This window comes from Lontra canadensis, unplaced genomic scaffold (assembly GCF_010015895.1).
Source record: "Lontra canadensis isolate GAN:19392208 unplaced genomic scaffold, GSC_riverotter_1.0 scaffold75, whole genome shotgun sequence".
Lineage (NCBI taxonomy): Eukaryota > Metazoa > Chordata > Mammalia > Carnivora > Mustelidae > Lontra > Lontra canadensis.
The window spans coordinates 10477335-10497287 of NW_022631069.1; the positions used below are offsets into that span (position 1 = coordinate 10477335).

General features: G+C 39.6%; 1 pseudogene; it reads right to left on the minus strand.

The window, feature by feature from the left end:
• Nucleotides 1–18358: 18358 nt before the first annotated feature.
• On the minus strand, nucleotides 18359–19328 carry LOC116881648 (annotated as a pseudogene).
• Nucleotides 19329–19953: the final 625 nt, after the last annotated feature.

Genomic DNA, 19953 nt, shown 5'->3' on the forward strand with positions numbered 1-19953 from the left:
AAAAAATATGTGTATACACACACACACACACACACACACACACACACACTAAAAGATACATTTCCAATAAAATGTTGCCTTTAGTGTTTAATATTTATCAATTTTTATAATACATCTCTGCTATTTGGATCAGTTGTTTACTAACAGTAAGTGTTAAAACAGTTATATAGAAGAAAATAAGTTTTGGGTGCCTGGATGGCTCAGATGGTTAAGCCTCTGCCTTCGGCTTAGGTCATGATCCCAGGGTCCTGGGATCGAGTTCCGCATTCAGCTCTCTGCTCAGTGGGGAGCCTGCTTCCTCCTCTCTCTCTCTCTCTCTCTCTCTGCCTACTTGTGATCTCTGTCTGTCAAATAAATAAATAAAATCTTTAAAAAAAAAAAAGAAGAAAATAAGTTTTAAAACTTAGAGCCTTGGGATGCCTGGGTGGCTCAGTGGGTTAAGCCTTCAGCTCAGGTCATGATGCCAGTGTCCTCGGATCAAGTCCCACATTGGGCTCCTTGATCCACGGGGAGCCTGCTTCTCCCTCTGCCTCTGCCTGCCTGTGCTCTCTCTCTCACTCTAACAAACAAATAAATAAATTAAAAAAAAAAACAAAACTTAGAGCCTTATACTCTTAGGAAGTTAAGTTTTTTTTTTAACATATAATTCTATTTACAGAGAAATATAATCATTTGACCAATAAAAGAGGTGTGAACATAAAAATGTTAGGATAAAATTTTATGAGGGAAGTGGAATGAAAATACTAAAACAGAGAGAAAAAAATGAGATAACATTTTTCACTTCCAAAGCAGCTTCATGTATTTTTAAAATGCCTAATTTCATTGAGTATCTTTAAAGGAGTAGTGCATTATTGTCAAATGTCAATATTTATAAATCGCAGCAAATTATATCCATTACAACCACTTAAGCCTTTGATGAGAAATTTTAGAAATGTCAATTTAAAAAGGTATGGGAGATCAAGAGAATGAGAAGGCAAGCCACAGGCTGCAAGAAAGTATTTGTAAAAGACACACCTAATAAAGGACTATTATCCAAAATATATGAAGAATTTAAAAGTGAACAAAAAGAAGGGGCACCTGATTGGCTTAGTCAGTAGAGCATGTGATCCTTAATCTCAGGGGCCTCAGTTCAAGTTCCAAGTAGCGTGTAGGATTTACTTAAAAAAAAAAGAAAAAAAGAAAAAGCCATGGAGCAGGCTCAGTCAGTAGAGTATCCAACTCTTTTTTTTTTTTTTTTAAGATTTTATTTTATTTATTTGATAGAGATCACAAGTAGGCAGAGAGGCAGGCAGAGAGAGAGTGGGGGGAAGCAGGCTCCCTGCTGAGCAGAGAGCCTGATGCAGGGCTCCATCCCAGGAACCTGAGATCATGACCCGAGCCAAAGGCAGCGGCTTAACCCACTGAGCCACCCAGGTGACCCGAATATCCAACTCTTTTTTTTTTTTTAAGATTTTATTTATTCATTTGACAGAGAGAGAGAATCACAAGTAAGCAGAGCAGCAGGCAGAGGGAGGGGGGAAGCAGGCTCCCCGCCAAGCAGCCCGATGTGGGGCTTGATCTCAGGACCCTGAGATCATGACCCGAGCCTAAGACAGAGGCTTAACCCACTGAGCCATTCAGGCACCCCCCAAGTATCCAACTCTTGATCTCAGGGTTGTGAGTTTGAGCTTCATGCTGGGTATAGAGATTACTTAAATAAATAAAACTTTTTAAAAAAGTAAACAACTCAATTAACAGACACCTCACCAAAGAAAATGTAGGATGGCAAATAAGCATTTGAAAAGATGTTAAACACCGCATGTCATCAGGGAAATGCAAATTAAAACAATGAGATGCCACTACCCATCTGTAGCTGGGGCACAGGGGAGCAAGTTTGAAGTTCTCTTTCACACCTATCAGAATGGCCAAAATCCAGAACACTAACACCACCACCAAATGCTAGGGAAGATATGGAGCAGTAGGAACTCTCATTCATTGCTGATGATAATACAAAATGGTACAGCCACTTTGGAAGACAGTGGCAGTTTCTTACAAAACTAAACATACCCTTACCATATGATCCAGTAATTGCCCTCCTCGGTATGTATCCAAAAGAACTGAAAGCTATATTCACCTAAAAACTGTTCATAGCCATTTCTAGCAGCTTTACTCAGAGTTGCCAAAACTTGGAAACAACCAGGTGGGTAAATGGATAATCTGTGGTACCTCCAGGCAATTAAATATTCAGCACTAAAGAGAAATGAGCTATTCAGCTATGAAAAGACATGGAGGAAACTTAAATGTATATTACTATGTAGAAAAAGCCAATCTCTAAAGTCTACTGTATGATTCCAAATGTATGACATCTGGAAAAGTCAAACTATGAAGGCAGCATAAAGATCAGCAGTTTCCAAGAGATAGGTGGAGCACAGAGGATTTTTAGAGCAGTGAAAATACTCTATGATACTACAGTGGTAGACAGATGTCTTATACATTTGTTAAAACCCATAGAATATACAAAAGCAAGAGTGACCCTTAATGTCAACTATGAACTTCGGGTGACAATGATGTGTTGATGTGGGTTCACTAATTGTAATAAATATTGTACTGTGATGTGGTGGCAAGGGTTTTGTGTGAGTGTTATACTTTTGCTCATTTTTGCTGTGAACCTAAAACTGCTCTGAAGTATAAAATCTCTTAAAAAATAATTTTTTAGTTTTGGGTCCTTGATGCCAAGATGACCAAGAAGGAGCAATGATTGTGCCAAAAACGGCTTGGCCAACGTGCCATTTGTGTTACCAGAACTCGTTATTAGAGGAAATTAAGCACCTTCTTTGGGACTCAGCTGGAAGTGGACCCTGGAATGTCTGTGCCTGGCTTGCCCCAGATTTTGCCCCATGTATTTTTCCCTTTGCTGATTGTGCTTTCCTTTCACTGTAATAAATCAGAGCCATCCCACTATATGCTGGGTCCTGTGAGTCTTCCTACTCAGTTACCCAACTTTGAGAGTTCTCTTGGGAACCCTCAACCTATTACCTAAAACAACCTTTTCTTCATGTCTCTTTGGAATGCTCTCCGGCCCTGGGAATCTGCTGACAGTTTCCAGCACAGAAGAGAATAAAATGCCAGTGTTTCTTTATAAAAAGAAGGGGCCCCTGGCTCAGTTAGTAGAGCAGGTGACTCTTAATCCCAGGGTGGTGAGTTCAAGCCCTATGTTGGACACAGAGTTTACTTAATAATTTAAAAAAAAAAAAGTAAATTAAAATGTGAAAAAGAGAAGTCTGGGTTCTGAGTGCAGCATGCCCTTATCTGCTCACCAATCTCAGAATTGTCCCAGGTATCACTCAGATAATCAGAATTGTTTGGGAGTCTCTAAGCCTCACCTAGCACATCCTAACAGGCGTATGAGAGTAGGTGACAGGACGGATCTCGTATCTTAGAGTGCAGAGCTTATCCCAAGTCAACAGGAATATTCCAGGGCTGGGAGAATAGAGGTTGACACAAGACAAAGTGAAGCTGAGAGCATTTTTTACAGTCCTACCCTCAGGGAAAGGCCTGCATTTCTTCACAGTTGTTTTGGGGAGGGAGGCTTCCTTCCTTTTGGTCAGAAAGGCGTGTGACTGGTGGCAACAATGGTTAAAGCCTCCTGGCAATGTCAGGATGTCAGGGCCCAGAGCTTCCTTGTTCAAGCTTATTATTGCAGATTTTTGAGAAGTCAGAAACAGTTTTTTGTAAATATGTATTCTTCACTTGTCCTTGTTCTAAAGAGGTTTTAAGGAAGAGAAAGTAGAAGTAGAAAGTAACAGAGGTGTAGAGAGGGAGGGTCAGATAAGGTAGCCTGAAGAACTAGCCTTTTTTGCATTCTCTAAATAATTTGTACAGAGCAGTTGGAGGACATTTCCTCACCAAGGGAGAAAATATTCACCCCCAGCTCCCACCAGAGCCTGGTGAGAGCCAAACTGACCTGGGCTCTCAGTCCAGCTCTGCTGCTTATGGAAGTTATAATCTTGGGTAATTTTTTTTAAATTTACTTTATTATTTTAATTAAAAAAACCTTTTTATTATTTATTTATTTTTTAATTAAGATTTTATTTATTTGACAGAGTGCGCAAGCAGAGGGAACAGCAAAGGGATAGGGAGAAGCAGTCTCCCCGCTGAGCAGGGAGCCCGATGTGAGGCTTGATCCCAGGACCCTGGGATCATGACCCGAGCTGAAGGCAGACACTTAACCAGCTGAGCCACCCAGGGGCCCTTAAAAAAAAAAAACACAACTTTTTTTTAAGTAAACTCTATACCCAACATGGAGCTTGAACTCAGGACCCTGAGATCAAAAAAGTTGCATGCTCTATTGACTGAGCCAGTCAAGTGCCCCAATCTTGGGTAACATTAAATCTCAGTTGTTTTTTTTTTTTTTTTAAAGATTTTTATTTATTTATTTGACAGAGAGAGAACACAAGTAGGCAGAGAGGCAGGCAGAGAGAGAGGAAGGGAAGCAGGCTCCCCGCTGAGCAGAGAGCCCGATGTGGGGCTCGATCCCAGGACCCCGGGATCATGACCTGAGCCGAAGGCAGAGGCTTAACCCACTGAGCCACCCAGGCGCCCCTAAATCTCAGTTTTTTAAATCTGTAAAATGGAATCAATGGTACTCAGCTCCTAGGTTCTTAAGAAGATGAAATGTACACCATATGGGCAATGACTAGCATCACAGTACACACCTAACAGTCGCTTAATCCCAAATATTATTCACCACTAAGTTACTTTGAATAAAGTACTAATTGTTGCCTTATTATTATGGAATTATTTACTGTAATCTAGCTCGTATTGATCCTTTGAGTGGCTTTTATGGCCTGAGACAAAAAGGTGTATGTTTTTGAGGGAGGAATTTGTCCTTCATAGCTTTGAACGCGCTCCTTAAATTTGGTAATTTTCCACATAATGATATTTATTTCAAAGTAGAAACCCCATTCATAGGTCCCAAAAAACTACACCCCAAGACTCTTACAGCTGAATATAAACTAGACTAATTTATCAGATACACCCACAGGAGAACTAGATTCAAAAGTGAGCAATGGAAGAAAGTGGTCTCTTCCAATAAGAATGGTAGAGATGGCAGAGGATCTGACATCCATTGTGGAACCTCCGAAGGTCCAATTGTGGAATTTTGGGGGGAGGTATTTTTTGCTAAAGAATCCCCTTGGTTGTTGGGTCTTATTCTAGGCTATGTACAAGAACTGTGTTCTCTAATTTTCTGAGAGTTTAGGTGCAATTTCAATATCCTATAATTAATTTTTTGTCACTAAGAGCCCTAATTTAGGGGCACGTCAGTGGCTCAGTCAGTTGAGCATTTGCCTTTGGCTCAGGTCATAATCCCATGGTCCTGGGATCGAGTCCCACATTGGGCTCCTTGGTCAGTGGGGAGCCTGCTTTTTCCTCTGCCTAGTGCTCCCCCTGCTTGTGCGATCTCTCTCTCTCTCTCTGACAAATAAAATTAAAAAAAAAAAAAAGAGCCCTGATATAATACATTTCTCTGAAAGAAAGACATTTCTAAGTAAATAAATATCAGAAATATTTCTCTTAAAAAAAATCTTTCTCAAAAAAATAAAAAAAATCTTTCTCTTTATTTTGCTAACCCCATCTTTTTTTTTTTTTTAAATTTATTTATTTGACAGAGAGAGAGAGAGAGAGCACAAGCAGGCAGAGAGGCAGGCAGAGAGAGGGGGAAGTAGGCTCACCGCCGAGCAGAGAGCCCGATGCGGGGCTCGATCCCAGGACCCTGAGATCATGACCTGAGCTGAAGGCAGAGTCTTAACCCACTGAGCCACCCAGGTGCCCCGCTAACCCCATCTTTTATCAGAGCACCATTGGTGCTTTTATCAGAGCACCTATTTTATATTTTATTTTATTTTTTTTTCAGTGTTCCAAGATTCCTAACTCCTTATTTTTAAAATATTGATGTTTGGTTGACACCATGCCAGTTATGGTGGCATGTGGCCAGATATGGCTCAGTCATTAGGCGCTTGCCTTCGGCTCAAGTCATGATCCCAGAGTTTGGGGATCAAGACTGATTCCAGAGTTTTGGGATTGAGCACAGCATCGGGCTCCCTGCCCAGTGGGAGGCCCGCTTCTCCCTCTCTCACTGCCCCTGCTTGTGGTCCCTCGCTCGCTGTCTCTCTCTGTCAAATAAATAAAATCTTAAGAAAAAAAAGCACAACACCTAGAGAAGGAAAATTTTCAAATACTTCAGAAAGACACAAAAGGAGTTTTGAAAAAAAAAATAGATGGAAACACCATTTTAAAAAAATTTAGCAACCAAACATTATAAAAACATCAATCCACACTAGGTAAAATATAAATTTACTGTGGTCCCACTAAAATTGCCAAGACTTGGGATCATTATAAAGGTCATATAAAAAAAATGACTAGACAAAGAAACAATAAAAACATCAGTGAGGTCGTGTAGAACTGGCACTACCAGATATTAAAATAAAAAAAAAACGCCTTTCTCATAAAACAATGTGCTATTTGCACATAAACAATCAGAAAGGTACTGGCACCAAAAAGTAAAATTGGTACCTATGAAAGTATAATATATGTAGAGTATAATATATAGTAGATTATACTTATATAGTAAATTATATTAAGTACCTATGAAAATATAATATGTAGTAGATTAAGTCTCAGGGGAAAAAAGGAGAATTTTTGATCAATGTTTTAAAGGCTATTCAAGGGGTGCCTGGGTGGCTCAGTGGGTTAAGTCTCTGCCTTCTGCTCAGGTGATGGTCCCAGGGTCTTGGGATAGCCCCCTTGAGCAGAGAGCCCAGCGGGGAGCCTGCTTCCCCCTCCCCCTCTGCCTGCATCTCTGCCCATTTGTGATTTCTCTCTCTCTGTCAAATAAATAAATAAAAGTCTTTTAAAAAAAAGGCAATTCTATAGTTATTAAAAATACAGTAAAACTGAAAATGTATATCATCATATTCACTAGGATAAACTCCAAATGAATAAAAAAATCTGAATGTTTAAAAATAAGTCATGCAAGGGCCATCTGTACCCCAATGTTTATAGCAGCAATGGCCACGGTCGCCAAACTGTGGAAAGAACCAAGATGCCCTTCAACGGACGAATGGATAAGGAAGATGTGGTCCATATACACTATGGAGTATTATGCCTCCATCAGAAAGGATGAATACCAACTTTTGTAGCAACATGGACAGGACTGGAAGAGATTATGCTGAGTGAAATAAGTCAAGCAGAGAGAGTCAATTATCATATGGTTTCACTTATTTGTGGAGCATAACAAATAGCATGGAGGACAAGGGGAGATGGAGAGGAAAAGGGAGTTGAGGGAAATTTGAACCATGAGAGACTATGGACTCTGAAAAACAATGTGAGGGTTTTGAAGGGACGGGGGGGGGGGGGGGGGCGGGGGGAGGTTGGGGGAACCAGGTGGTGTGTATTAGAGAGGGCACGGATTGCATGGAGCACTGGGTGTGGTGCAAAAACAATGAATATTGTTACGCTGAAAAGAAATAAAAAATTTTTAAAAAAGTAACCATGTATCATGGTAGTTCTTAAATACATTTTTAAGCTTTATTGACAATTATTAAATTATGTTTTTGTGATTGGACCTTGTAAACCTTTGTGGGACTTTTTATGAGAAATTCAGTTATCCAATAGAATAGCTTCAGAACTGTGAGATTATCTGTTTTTAGAACTGATTATCAGTTGTATAACAAATACTACTGGGGCAGGAATGCAATTTAGACTGAAAACAGAAATACTAATTCTCCCCATACTTATAATCTTCTACTCAAAGGTCATTGAATTGGTACACATGTTAGAAGACAGAGACAGATATAGGTAGATAGCCAGAACTTGAAGGGAACTGAAAATGTTGGTGAATAGCAGTAAAATCAATGACTCAACAACACACAAAACCAACTCAATGAATAGTTTCAATTGTGTAACAAATGACCACATTTAAAATTCTTGTGAATGCATGGATAGTATTTGGGGGAAAAAAAATCTATATACCACTTAGGGATCTCTTGTTTTCTTGGACTATGTGTGTGTGTTTTCTAAATACTTTTATTTTTTATTTTTTTATTTTTTAAATTTTTTTACGATTTTTAAAATTTATTTGACACACACACACACAGAGGTCACAAGTAGGCAGAGAGGCAGGCAGAGAGAGTGGGGGGAGCAGGCTCCCCGCTCAACAGGGAGCCAGATGTGGGGGCTCGATCCCAGGACCCTGAGACCACGACCCGAGCTGAAGGCAGAGGCTTTAACCCACTGAGCCACCCAGGTGCCCCTACTTTTATTTTTTAAAACAAATTATAAGACTGACTAAGTCCATATTTGATTAACTTATTCTACTATTCTCAATTCAGTGTATTTTTAAATTATAACACACATTAAGGTAATTATAGATTGTAACAATATCTGCTATTGTATGGTCATAAAGTTTTATCTGTTTCATTATTTTTAAAGATTTTATTTATTTAAGAGTGAGAGAATGAGAGAGAGAGCATGACAGGAGGGAGGATTAGAGGGAGAAGCAGACTCCCTGCTGAGCAGGGAGCCCAATGTGGGACCATCCTGGGACTCCAGGATCATGACCTGAGCCAAAGGCAGTTGGTCACTTAACCAACTGAGCCACCCAGGTGCCCCGTCTCATTACATTTATATTATAATTTATGAAAATATAAGGCAAATATTCTATAATATTTATCATGTAAGTGAACTTGGTTCTTCATCTTAAAGACTTTCAGTTGTAAGTTGGCAGTCATTTATCAACTTTATTTCAGTGACAACAGCCTTTCCACTCCTAAGTATCCCAATACTGAGTAGAAGTCTTGATTTCCACACCATTATCTCCTTTGTTTTCTCAATATAAGTGACAAATCCATTCTTTCAGGTGTTCTCATTTATTGTTTTTTTTAAAATAGACTTTTTAGAGCAATTTTACATTGATGGCCAAAGAGAGCTGAAGGTACAGAGATTTTCTGTATACTTCTTGCCTTCACTTTTACAAAGCCTTTCCTATTATCAGAGTCAGAATCCATTCTTGCCTCCTTTGTCATAGATTAATTGATTAATTGACCATATGATATGTTTGTTTGTTTGTTTGTTTTTTAATTATTTATTTATTTATTTGACAGATAGAGATCACAAGTAGGCTGAGAGGCAGGCAGAGAGAGAGAGAGGAGGAAGTAGGCTCCCCGAGGAGCGGAGAACCTGATGTGGGGCTCAATCCCAGGACCCTGGGACCATGACCTGAGCCGAAGGCAGAGGCTTTAACCCACTGAGCCACCCAGGCGCCCCTATGTTTGTTTGTATTTCTGGGTTCTCTATTCTCTTCCATTACTCTATGTGTCTATCTTTGTGTCAGTACCATACTGATTTCATCACTACAGTTTCCTAGTATATTTTGAAATCTGGGAATGTGATATCCCAGCTTTGTTCTTCCTTCTCAGGATTGCTTTGACTATTGGGGTATTTTTGGTTGTTGTTTGTTTGTGGGGTTTTTTTTGGAGTTCCATAATAAAAAACTTTACTATTTCTTCTACTTCTGTGAAAAATTCTGTTGTTTTTTTTTTTTTTTAAAGATTTTATTTATTTATTTGAGAAAGCAAGGGAGAGAAAGAGCATGAGCAGGGGGGAGAGAGAGAGGGAGTAGCAGACATCACTGCTGAGCAGGGAGCCTGATGCAGGACTAGATCCCAGGACCCTGGGATCATGACCTGAGCTGCAGGAAGACTGAGCCACCCAGGCACCCCTGTTGGTATTGTGATAGGGATTACATTGAATCTGTAGGTTTCCTGGGCATTATGGACATGTTAACAATACTGATTCATCCAATCCATGAACCTGAAATAATTTTATATTTGTATTCTCTTTAATATTTTATTGTTTTTGTTACAACTGTAAATGGAATTGTTTTCTTAATTTCTCTTTCTTCTACTTTGTGTTAAGAAACTCAAACTAAATTTCTGTGTATTACCTTAAATCCTGCATCTTTACTGAATTCATTCATTACTTCTAATAATGTTTTGATATAGTCTTTAGAGTTTTTATGTATAATATCATGTTACCTGCAAACAGTGACAGTTTCATTTTTTCCTTACCAATTTGGATGCCCATTATTTCTTTGATTGCTAGAGCTAGGAATTACAGTACTATATTAAATTTAAGTGGTGAAAGTGATCATCTCTGTCTTGTTCCTGATTTTAGAGAAAAAACTCTCAGTTTTTCACCAATGAGTATGATGTTCACTGTGGGTTTTCATCTGTGGTCTTTATTGTGTTGAGGTATATTCCCTCTAAACCTGTTTAGCTGATAGTTATTTATAAATGGGTGTGTGCTTCATCAAATGCTTTATCTGCATCTATTGAAGGTTTTATTTTAGAGAGAGAGAGAATGCAAGTGGGGGAGGGACAAAGGGAGAGAGAGATGCAGAGCCTGAAGTGGGGCTTGATCCCACCATGACCCTGAGATCATGACCTGAGCTGGAATCAAGAGTTGGATGTTGAATCAACTGAGCCACCCAGGTGCCCCTGCGTCTATTGAAATAATCAAGTAACTTTTAAAAAAAAAAGATTTTATTTATGTATCTGACAGAGAGAGAGAGAGAGAGAGATTACAAGAAAGGGGAGCAGCAGAGGGAGAGGAGAAAGCAGGCTCCCTGCTGAGCAGGGAGCCGATCCCTGGACCCTGGGATCCTGACCTGAGCCAGAGGCAAATGCTTAGCTGACTGAGCCACCCAGGTACACCAATCATCAAAGTACTTTCATCTTCCCTTTTGTTAATGTGGCTTATCACATGATGGACTTGTAAATTTTGAACCACCCTTACATCCCAGAATACATCCCACTTGATTATGGTGAAAGACCTTTTTAAAGTATTATTGAAATTTTTTTACTAGCGTGTTGAGGATTTTTGCATTTATATTCATCATGGATATTGGCCTGCAGGTTTTCCTTTTGCAGCACTTTTTAGTTTGGTGTCAGGTAATGCTGACCTCATAGAATGAATTTGGGAACTTTCCTTCCTCTTAGATTTTTTGGAGTGGTCCAAAGAGAGTAGGTATTCACTGTTCTTTAAATGTTTTGTAGAATTTACCTATGAATCCATCTGGTTCTGAACTTTGTAATGATGGGAGTTTTTGTTTGCTGATTGAATTATGTTACTAGTAATTAGCATGTTCAGATATTCTACTTCTTTCTGATTTAATTTTGGAAGACCGTATATTTCTAGGTGTTTACCCATTTCTTCTAGGTTGTCTAATAAATTGGCATATAATTTTTCACTGTAGTCTCATAATCCTTTGTAGTTCTGCAGTATTGGTTGTTACTTCTCTTTCAGTTCTCATTTAATTTGTGTCCTCTCTCTCTCTTGATGAGTCTGGCTAAACATTTGTAAATTCATCTTTTCAAAGAACCTGGTTTCATTGATTTTTTTCTTTTTTTCTCTGGAATTTATTATCTCCTTCTGTCTACTAGGGCTTTATTTTCCATTTCCTAGTTCCTTTATGTGTAACGTTAGATTTCTTTCTTTCATTCTCTCTCTCTCTCTCTCTTTTTTTTTTTTTTGAGATTTCTCTTGTTTCTTGAGGCAACCCTATATCTCTATAAATTTCCCTCTTATTTTTTTTTAAGATTTTTTTTTTAAATTTATTTGACAGACAGATCACAAGTAGGCAGAGAGGCAGGCAGAGAGAGACAGGAGGAGGTGGCAGGCTCCCCGCCGAGCAGAGAGCCCGATTCGGGACTCGATCCCAGGACCCTGAGATCATGACACGAGCCGAAGGCAGAGGCTTTAACCACTGAGCCACCCAGGCACCCCTAATTTCCCTCTTAGAACTTCTTTCACTGAGTCCCAGATTTTGGACTGTTGTTCTTTTCATTTTTCATTTGTATCCATGGATTTTTTCATTTCCTCTTTGATTTCTTTGTTGATCTGTTGGTTGCTTAGTAACATGTTGTTTAGGCTCCACGTGCTTGTTTTCTCCCCCCATTTCTTCCCTTGTAATTATTTTCTAGTTCTATGCTATTATTATTGCAAAAATTGGATGATATAATTTTAACCTTTTAAGTTTATTGAGACTGTTTTGGGGTCTAAGATGTGACCTATCCTGGAAAATATTTCAACTTTTTATCAGGCAGATTGCATATAGTGCTTTTTCTGAGATTTTTTTTCTTGTTCTTTCATTGGCATATATTCTTCTATTTCCTCATTTTGCTTCACTTTCTGCATTTGTTTCTTTGAATTAGGTGGCACAGCTACTTCTCCTAAATTCGAAGTCATGATCTTGTGTGTGGTCATTCCCTGTGTAGACTCTGTGTGCCTGGTGACTTTAGCTGACTAGTTGGAGTAGTGTTGTGGGATCTCAGGACACTTGTGTGGGTGCCTTGATAGGGTGGCAGAGCTCAAGTGTTCATGGGCTGTAGTGGTCCCAGGACTCTCTGTACGGAGGGCCCTGTGGCAGGACCAGGACCATTGAAGATACAGTGGAAGTCTGTGTGTCCTGGGGCTCTCTGTGCAGAAAGTACCCTAGTGACGTTAATGGAGCTGTGCCAGGATGTGGGCAAGGGGGGCCTGGAGTATTCTGTACAGGAGACACCTTAGCAGGGCAGCTGGAGCCAAAGTGGGGTGCAGGCCAGCATCCTGGGGCACTCCAAACAGAGGTTGTTATGGCAGGACAGCTGTAGCTGAAGTGGGCGTAGGCTAGGGTGGACCTAGGGCTCTCCACAGAGAGGGTCCCTGGCAGAACAGCTGAAGCTCAAGTGAAGCATACTAGGGTATGGTGGGGTGCTCGGCACAAGGGTTCTCCTGGCGGGGAGGCTGGAGTCAAGGTAGGCACAGGCTAGCAGTTCCCAGGGCACCCTATGCAGGGGGTACTCTGAGAGTTTTGGCTATAGCAGAAGAAGGTATGAGCCAGAAGGTCACAGAGTTCTCTGTCTACATCAAGAATACCCTACCAAGCTGTGTGGAGCCAAAGCAATACGGGCCTGGAGTTCTCTGTGGCACTCAGTTGGTGGTGGTTGGCCCAGTGGCTAGAGCTGTAGTGAGTGCTGCTCAGGAGTGTCCTCATGAGCCCCACAGTGGGGCTGCCTTGATGGGTTGGCTAGGGTGGGTATGGTTTAGGGACCTAGGACTCTCTGAGGCTGCAGGCCAGACCTTGCTCCTGTCTGAACTATCAAGGTAGATAAGGAATGTCAGCAGTGGCACTTTCCAGACCCTCAGACTCAGAGAAAGTTCTTGAAGCTCACTTGCCATTTGGAGGTCCTACGGCTAGGTCCTTTATTTTCTAGTCATTCTTTTTAAATTACAGCTTTTTATAGCCAGGATATTCATGGCTCATGTGGGCTAGGACCTAGGAGGCTCACTGAAGCTGCAGGCTGCCTATGGCATATGGAAGCCTGTCCCTAGCTACTCTCTCAGGATGGAGGGAGAAGGTCAACAGTGGTTTTCATCAGTCTCTGCAACCCAGAGAACTTTTTAGCACTTGGAAAGTAACTGGATCTTTCATATAGTAGTTGCTCTTTAAAATGGCAGCTTTTGGGGCACCTGGGTGGCTCAGTTGGTTAAGCATCTTACTTCGGATTTCAGCTCAGGTCATGAGACCGGGCCTTGCCTCTAGAGGGCTCCTCATTCAGTGGGGAATCTGCTTAAGATTTTCTCTCTCTCCCTCTTGCTCCCCACTTTCTGTCTAAAAATTAAAAATAAAATGGCAGCTTTTTTTCTCTGCCCCAGGACAGACAAATCTGCTCCTAGTCCCTTAGTACAATTTTTCCCTGTTGCAATCTGCATTGTCAGGGGTGGGGGTTACCTGTGTTGCCAAGTCTCTCTTACTGTTTTCTATGTGGCCTATTTTTTGTTGCACAGTGGTTGTTCAGTTCTGCCCTCTGCTTTTCTTCAGGAGGAACTGTTCTATATATAAATAGTGTAAATTTGGGATGTCTATGGAGGTGAGTTCAGGGTCTTCCTTCTTTGCTAGATGGGACCAGAATTCTAAAATACTACCTTTACTTGCTTTTATAGTATAGATCTGGTACATCAGTTCTCTCAGGTCGTAACTGAAAAAAAATGATTTACCTGTTTTATAAGAGTTTTCTCTAATTCATCAAATTTGTGCTTAATGATTTTTTGTTCAGTACTTCTAAGATGTTGATCAATTGTTTTCTGTCTTGCTTTGATGTAACAAAAAATATCACTTTCATCCTTACTATTGTTTCTCTGTACATATACTTTTCCTCAGGATGTCTTTAAATATTTATAACCAGTAAACCAATATTTATTTTGAGCTATGTAATCAAGATAGTCCTTGGTAGAATTTTCCTCCTGTTATTAGGGCTCAATATTCCTTGAACATCATAAATACCTGGGTTTAGTTTTAATCAAACTGGGAAATTGTCAGGTAATTATTTATTCAAATATTTTTGATCCCTCTCTTTCAGGGACTCTGATTTTAAGTATAATGACTGCTTGAAGTTGTATCACAAATCATATTGTTTTCCCCCCATTCTTATTATGCTTTCTGTTTTAAACCGTTACTGTGAAGTATCCATGTTTATGAATTTTTTTCTGCAATATCTTACAGCAATTACATCCAATGTATTTATTTTATGCTAAACATAATTTTTGCTACAACAAGGTCAAATTGATTCTTTTCCTATCTTTCTCCTTAAAATGTTGAACCTGTCATTTAGCTTGTTGAGTATATAAACGATAGCTTTAATTACTGATGTGCTATGTTTAGTATCTGTGTCACTACTGTGTCTGGTTTCTTTCATTTCTTTTCCTCATTCTAGGTCTGTTTTTCTCCTTCTTTGCACACTTGGTAATTTTTGAATAGCGAAAAGATACTGTGACTTTTAATTTTTTAGAGGTTAGGAAGTTCACAGGATAAGAAAATTTCTAAGTTTCTTGAGCTTTATGCTAGGACATATTTAAGCTACTTGAAGACAGTTTAGTTGATTGTTTGAATCTGTATTTTAAGATTTTTTTAAGGCAACAACAGAATGATGTTTATTCTAAGGCTAATTATACCAACCACTAAGGGAAAACCGTTTCAAGTTCTCTGCCATTGATTTGTGAATTATTAGATTTTCCACTCTGGCTTGCAGACAGGCAATAGCACAGCCCCATGAGAGCACCAGATACTGTTGTTCTAACCCCTTTCATTTGTCCTTTTTCAGCTGTCAGGTAGGTTCTTCACCTGTGTGTTTGTCAGTTCAGATGCCATAATTATTCTAGAGCTACTCTCTGCAGACATCAGTGACTTGTCTTCTCTCTTTGTTCTGCAAACTCTCTTCTTTCATTTTTATTGTTTAAATTTTAATTTCAGTGTAGTGAACAAATGGTATATTACTTTCAGGTGTACAATGTAGTGATTCAACAATCATATACATTATTCAGTGCTCTTCATCACAAGTATACTTGTAATCCACTTCACTGATTTTACTTATCCCCCACCCACTTCCCCTTCAGGCACCATCTGTGTATTCTCTACAGTTAAGAGTCTACTTTTTTGGGTTGTCTTGTTTTTCTTTGTTTATTGTTTTGTTCCTTAACTCCACAGATGAGTACAATTATATGGTATTTACCTTTCTGTGAATAACTTATTTCACTTAACATTATCCTCTCTAGATCCATCCATGTTGTTGCACTTTGCAAGATTTCATTCTTTTTTTAATGGCTGGTTAATATTCATATGTGTATACAGACACACACACACACACACACACACACACACACATCTGAATCTATCAGTGGCCACTTGGGCTGCTTCTGTAATTTGGCTATTGTCATAATGCTGCAATAAACATAGGGGTACATAATTTTTTTCAAAGTAGTGGTTTTGTATTCTTTGGGTAAAGAAAGATATTCCATGCTCATGGATTGGAAAATAAATATTGTCAAAATGTGTGTACTACCCAAAACAATCTAAAGATTTAATGCAGCCCCTATCAATACCAGCAGCATTTTTCACTGAACTAGAACAAGCAATCTGAAAATTTGTATGGAACCAAGAAAGAAACCTGAAAAGCCAAAGAAATCTTGAAACAGAAGAACAAAGCTAGAGGTATTAAAATCTGGACTTAAAGTTAATTTACAAAGCTGCAGTGATCAAAAAAGTATGGCACTGGCACCAAAAAAAAAGACAAAAAGATCAAGGGAACAGAATAGAAAGCCCAGATATCACCCCAGAAATATGTGGCCAATTAACTTTTGACAAAGGAGGCAAGAAAACACAGTGGGAAAAAAACAACAAATGGTGTTGCTCTCTTCAACAAATGATGTTGGGCAAAACTAGATAGCAAGACTATGAACCATTTAGACCACACACAAAAATAAACTCAAAATTGATTATGAACCTAAATGTGAGACCTAAAACCATAAAAACCTTAGAAGAGAGCACAGGATTTAATGTCTCTGATATGATTTATAGCAACATTTTTCTAAATATGTCTGCTGGGACAAGGGAAGTAGAAGCCAAAATTAAGTATGGGATCTACACCAAAATGAAAAGCTTCTGTACCACAAAGGAAACAATCAACAAAACTAAAAGGCAACCTAGGGAGTGGGAGAAGATATTTTCAAATGACATATCTGTTAAAGAGTTAGTATCCAAAACCTGTAAAGAACTTATACAACTCAACACCTCCCAAAATAAGTCATCTAGTTAAAAAATGGACATAAGCATGAACAGACATGTCTCCCAAGAAAATGTACAGATGGCCAACAGATACATGAAAAGATGCTCTACATCAGGGAAATGAAAATCAAAACTATGCTTAGATATCACATCACACCTGTCAGAACGGCTAGAATCAAAAATACAAGAAACAAGTGTTGGTGAAGATATGAAGAAAAACCAACACTCATACAGTGTTGATGGGAATGTAAACTGGTTCAGCCACCGTGGAAACAGTAAGAAGGTTCATCAAAGGGGCGCCTGGGTGGCTCAGTGGGTTAAGCCGCTGCCTTCGGCTCAGGTCATGATCTCAGGGTCCTGGGATCGAGTCCCGCATCGGGCTCTCTGCTCAGAGGGGAGCCTGCTTCCCTCTCTCTCTCTGCCTGCCTCTCTGTCTACTTGTGATCTCTCTCTGTCAAATAAATAAATAAAAAATCTTTAAAAAAAAAAAAAAAGAAGGTTCATCAAAATCTAAAAATAGAAGGACCAAAATGTTGAGTAATTTGACTCCAAACTCTCTAGAACTATGGAGACTTTCAGCAACATCTGCTCCACTCTGGGAATCTACACCTCTGCCTTGGTTACCCTTTTGGCTTTAAGGCCTGGAAACTCTCATTACAGTAAACTGGGTGATTGTAGGGCTCACTTGGTTTATTTCACATTTTTCAAGGATTATTTTTCTTTTTTGTGGGATTTCCAGTTTCTTTCTTTTTTTTTTTTTAATTTTTTATTTCTTTTCAGCGTAACAGTATTCATTGTTTTTGCACCACACCCAGTGCTCCATGCAATCTGTGCCCTCTCTAATACACACCACCTGGTTCCCCCAACCTCCCAACCCCCGCCCCTTCAAAACCCTCACATTGTTTTTCAGAGTCCATAGTCTCTCATGGTTCACCTCCCCTTCCAATTTCCCTCAACTCCCTTCTCCTCTCCATCTCCCCTTGTCCTCCATGCTATTTATTATGCTCCACAATTAAGTGAAACCATATGATAATTGACTCTCTCTGCTTGACTTATTTCACTCAGCATAATCTCTTCCAGTCCCGTCCATGTTGCTACAAAAGTTGGTATTCATCCTTTCTGATGGAGGCATAATACTCCATAGTGTATATGGACCACATCTTCCTTATCCATTCATCCATTGAAGGGCATCTTGGTTCTTTCCACGGTTTGGCGACCGTGGCCATTGCTGCTATAAACATTGGGGTACAGATGGCCCTTCTTTTCACTACATCTGTATCTTTGGGGTAAATACCCAGTAGTGCAATTGCAGGGTCATAGGGAAGCTCTATTTTTAATTTCTTAAGGAATCTCCACACTGTTTTCCAAAGTGGCTGCACCAACTTGCATTCCCACCAACAGTGTAAGAGGGTTCCCCTTTCTCCACATCCTCTCCAACACATGTTGTTTCCTGTCTTGCTAATTTTGGCCATTCTAACCGGTGTAAGGTGGTATCTCAATGTGGTTTTCATTTGAATCTCCCTGATGGCTAGTGATGATGAACATTTTTTTCATATGTCTGATAGCCATTTTTATGTCTTCATTGGAGAAGTGTCTGTTCATATCTTCTGCCCATTTTATTTTATTTTATTTTATTTAGCTTGGTAATCGTTAGTCACCAACAAGTTTTATTAAAAGCAAACTGCTCACTCAAAAGTGATCATGGAAGGATGAAAAACATCTCGTTCACCAACAGATTGTTTTAATTCTCTCACTATAGGAAACAAACTTTTCATTTTTAGGGAAGGTTAAGTGTAACTTCAGTAGACAGCAATACAGAAAGATTCTGTCACATGGACTAGTTTCTTCAGTCAATTGCTTCTAGCTGTCTCCACTGGGATAGATGCATTTACAGAACTGGCTGTGCTTGAGCCTTCTTTGCAAGCAGCTTTAGATCTGCAATGCACTTGGCGATTGTCTCCTTTTCCTGCTGTGCAGAGATGCTCTGCACCACATGCTTCTCCACCCAGTTTATCATGTGCTCTTGTTCCTTTCGACGCATCATGTTCTGCACAGAGATGTGATAGTCCAGGCGATTCTTCACCTCCCTGTATACCCTGTGCAGCCGCTCCCGGTAAGTAAGCTCCAGTGCCATAGCAATGTTATTCCTCTGGACATCAAAAAGGTAATGGCGCTTGTCAACCAGTGCCTGCTGTGACTTCTCCATATCAATCGCATCCTGGACCTGTTTGATGGAATCCTGTTTCGCCTCTTCTAGTTGGGCAATTTTTTGCTCATTGAGTTTATCAGCAAATTCTCCAATAGAGGCACCATATTTTTTTAGCTACAAAGATAAGCAACCCTATTGTTGATATGGCAGAGAAGGTCTCTGCAGTAATCACATATATTTCTTTGGACAGAAAATACAGGATAAGTCCAGTTCCAAGCACATACGGTCCTGTTACGCCAGTTTTGGGATAAAGGAACTGAAAGAATTCTTCGGGAATCAGGCCTAAACGAACTTTTCCTCCATGCTCAGGAAGAGGTGGTACAGGGGAAGTCTTGGCTGCCCTGTGTGGAAGATCCTTGTTGCCTACAATACCCCTGGACCGAGAAGGGCTGCATTCTTCAGACAGGGGGCTGCTGCAGTGGCCGCAGAAAAAAACCACCCGGGACAGCATGGTCAAAAGGGTCCGCGCGGTACGCTCTGCGTCCCTTCTGCCCATTTTTTAACATGATTATCTGTTTTGTGTGTGTTGAGTTTGAGGAGTTCTTTATAGATCCTGGATATCAACCTTTTGGGATTTTCAGTTTCTTGAAAGCCATTGTTTTAAGTAGAAACATAAGTCTATTCCCCATTACTCCGTTATGAGAAGCAGAAGTCCCTTCTTTTTGTAATGATTAAACATTAACAGAATGTTCATCACCTTTCTTTTCACTATAGTTGCTGATGATTAAAAAAAAACCTTACTTTTAACTAAAAAGAAACTTTCTACTATATTTCAGTACCATTTTCTTATTATTCTAAGACATATTCCTTCATTTAAGTCTCTTTCAGTGTGGTAAACTTTGCTATCTCCTCTACCTATTAGTATTTTTAACTTCTCCATTAGCCTTTCCCCCCCAGTTCTCCCTTAATTTTCTGACTTATTGTCCAACATACTTTCTGAAAGTTGTTGTAAAGTCTTTTTTTTTTGTTCATAGAATGACAACTGCAAATATTTTGATTACATTCCTATATTCTTACGTTGGCAAATATCCAATACTCTTGGGTCCTATTTGGATGAAACATTAGATTTTTGTTCCATCCATGCTCATGGATGCAGAGAATCGAC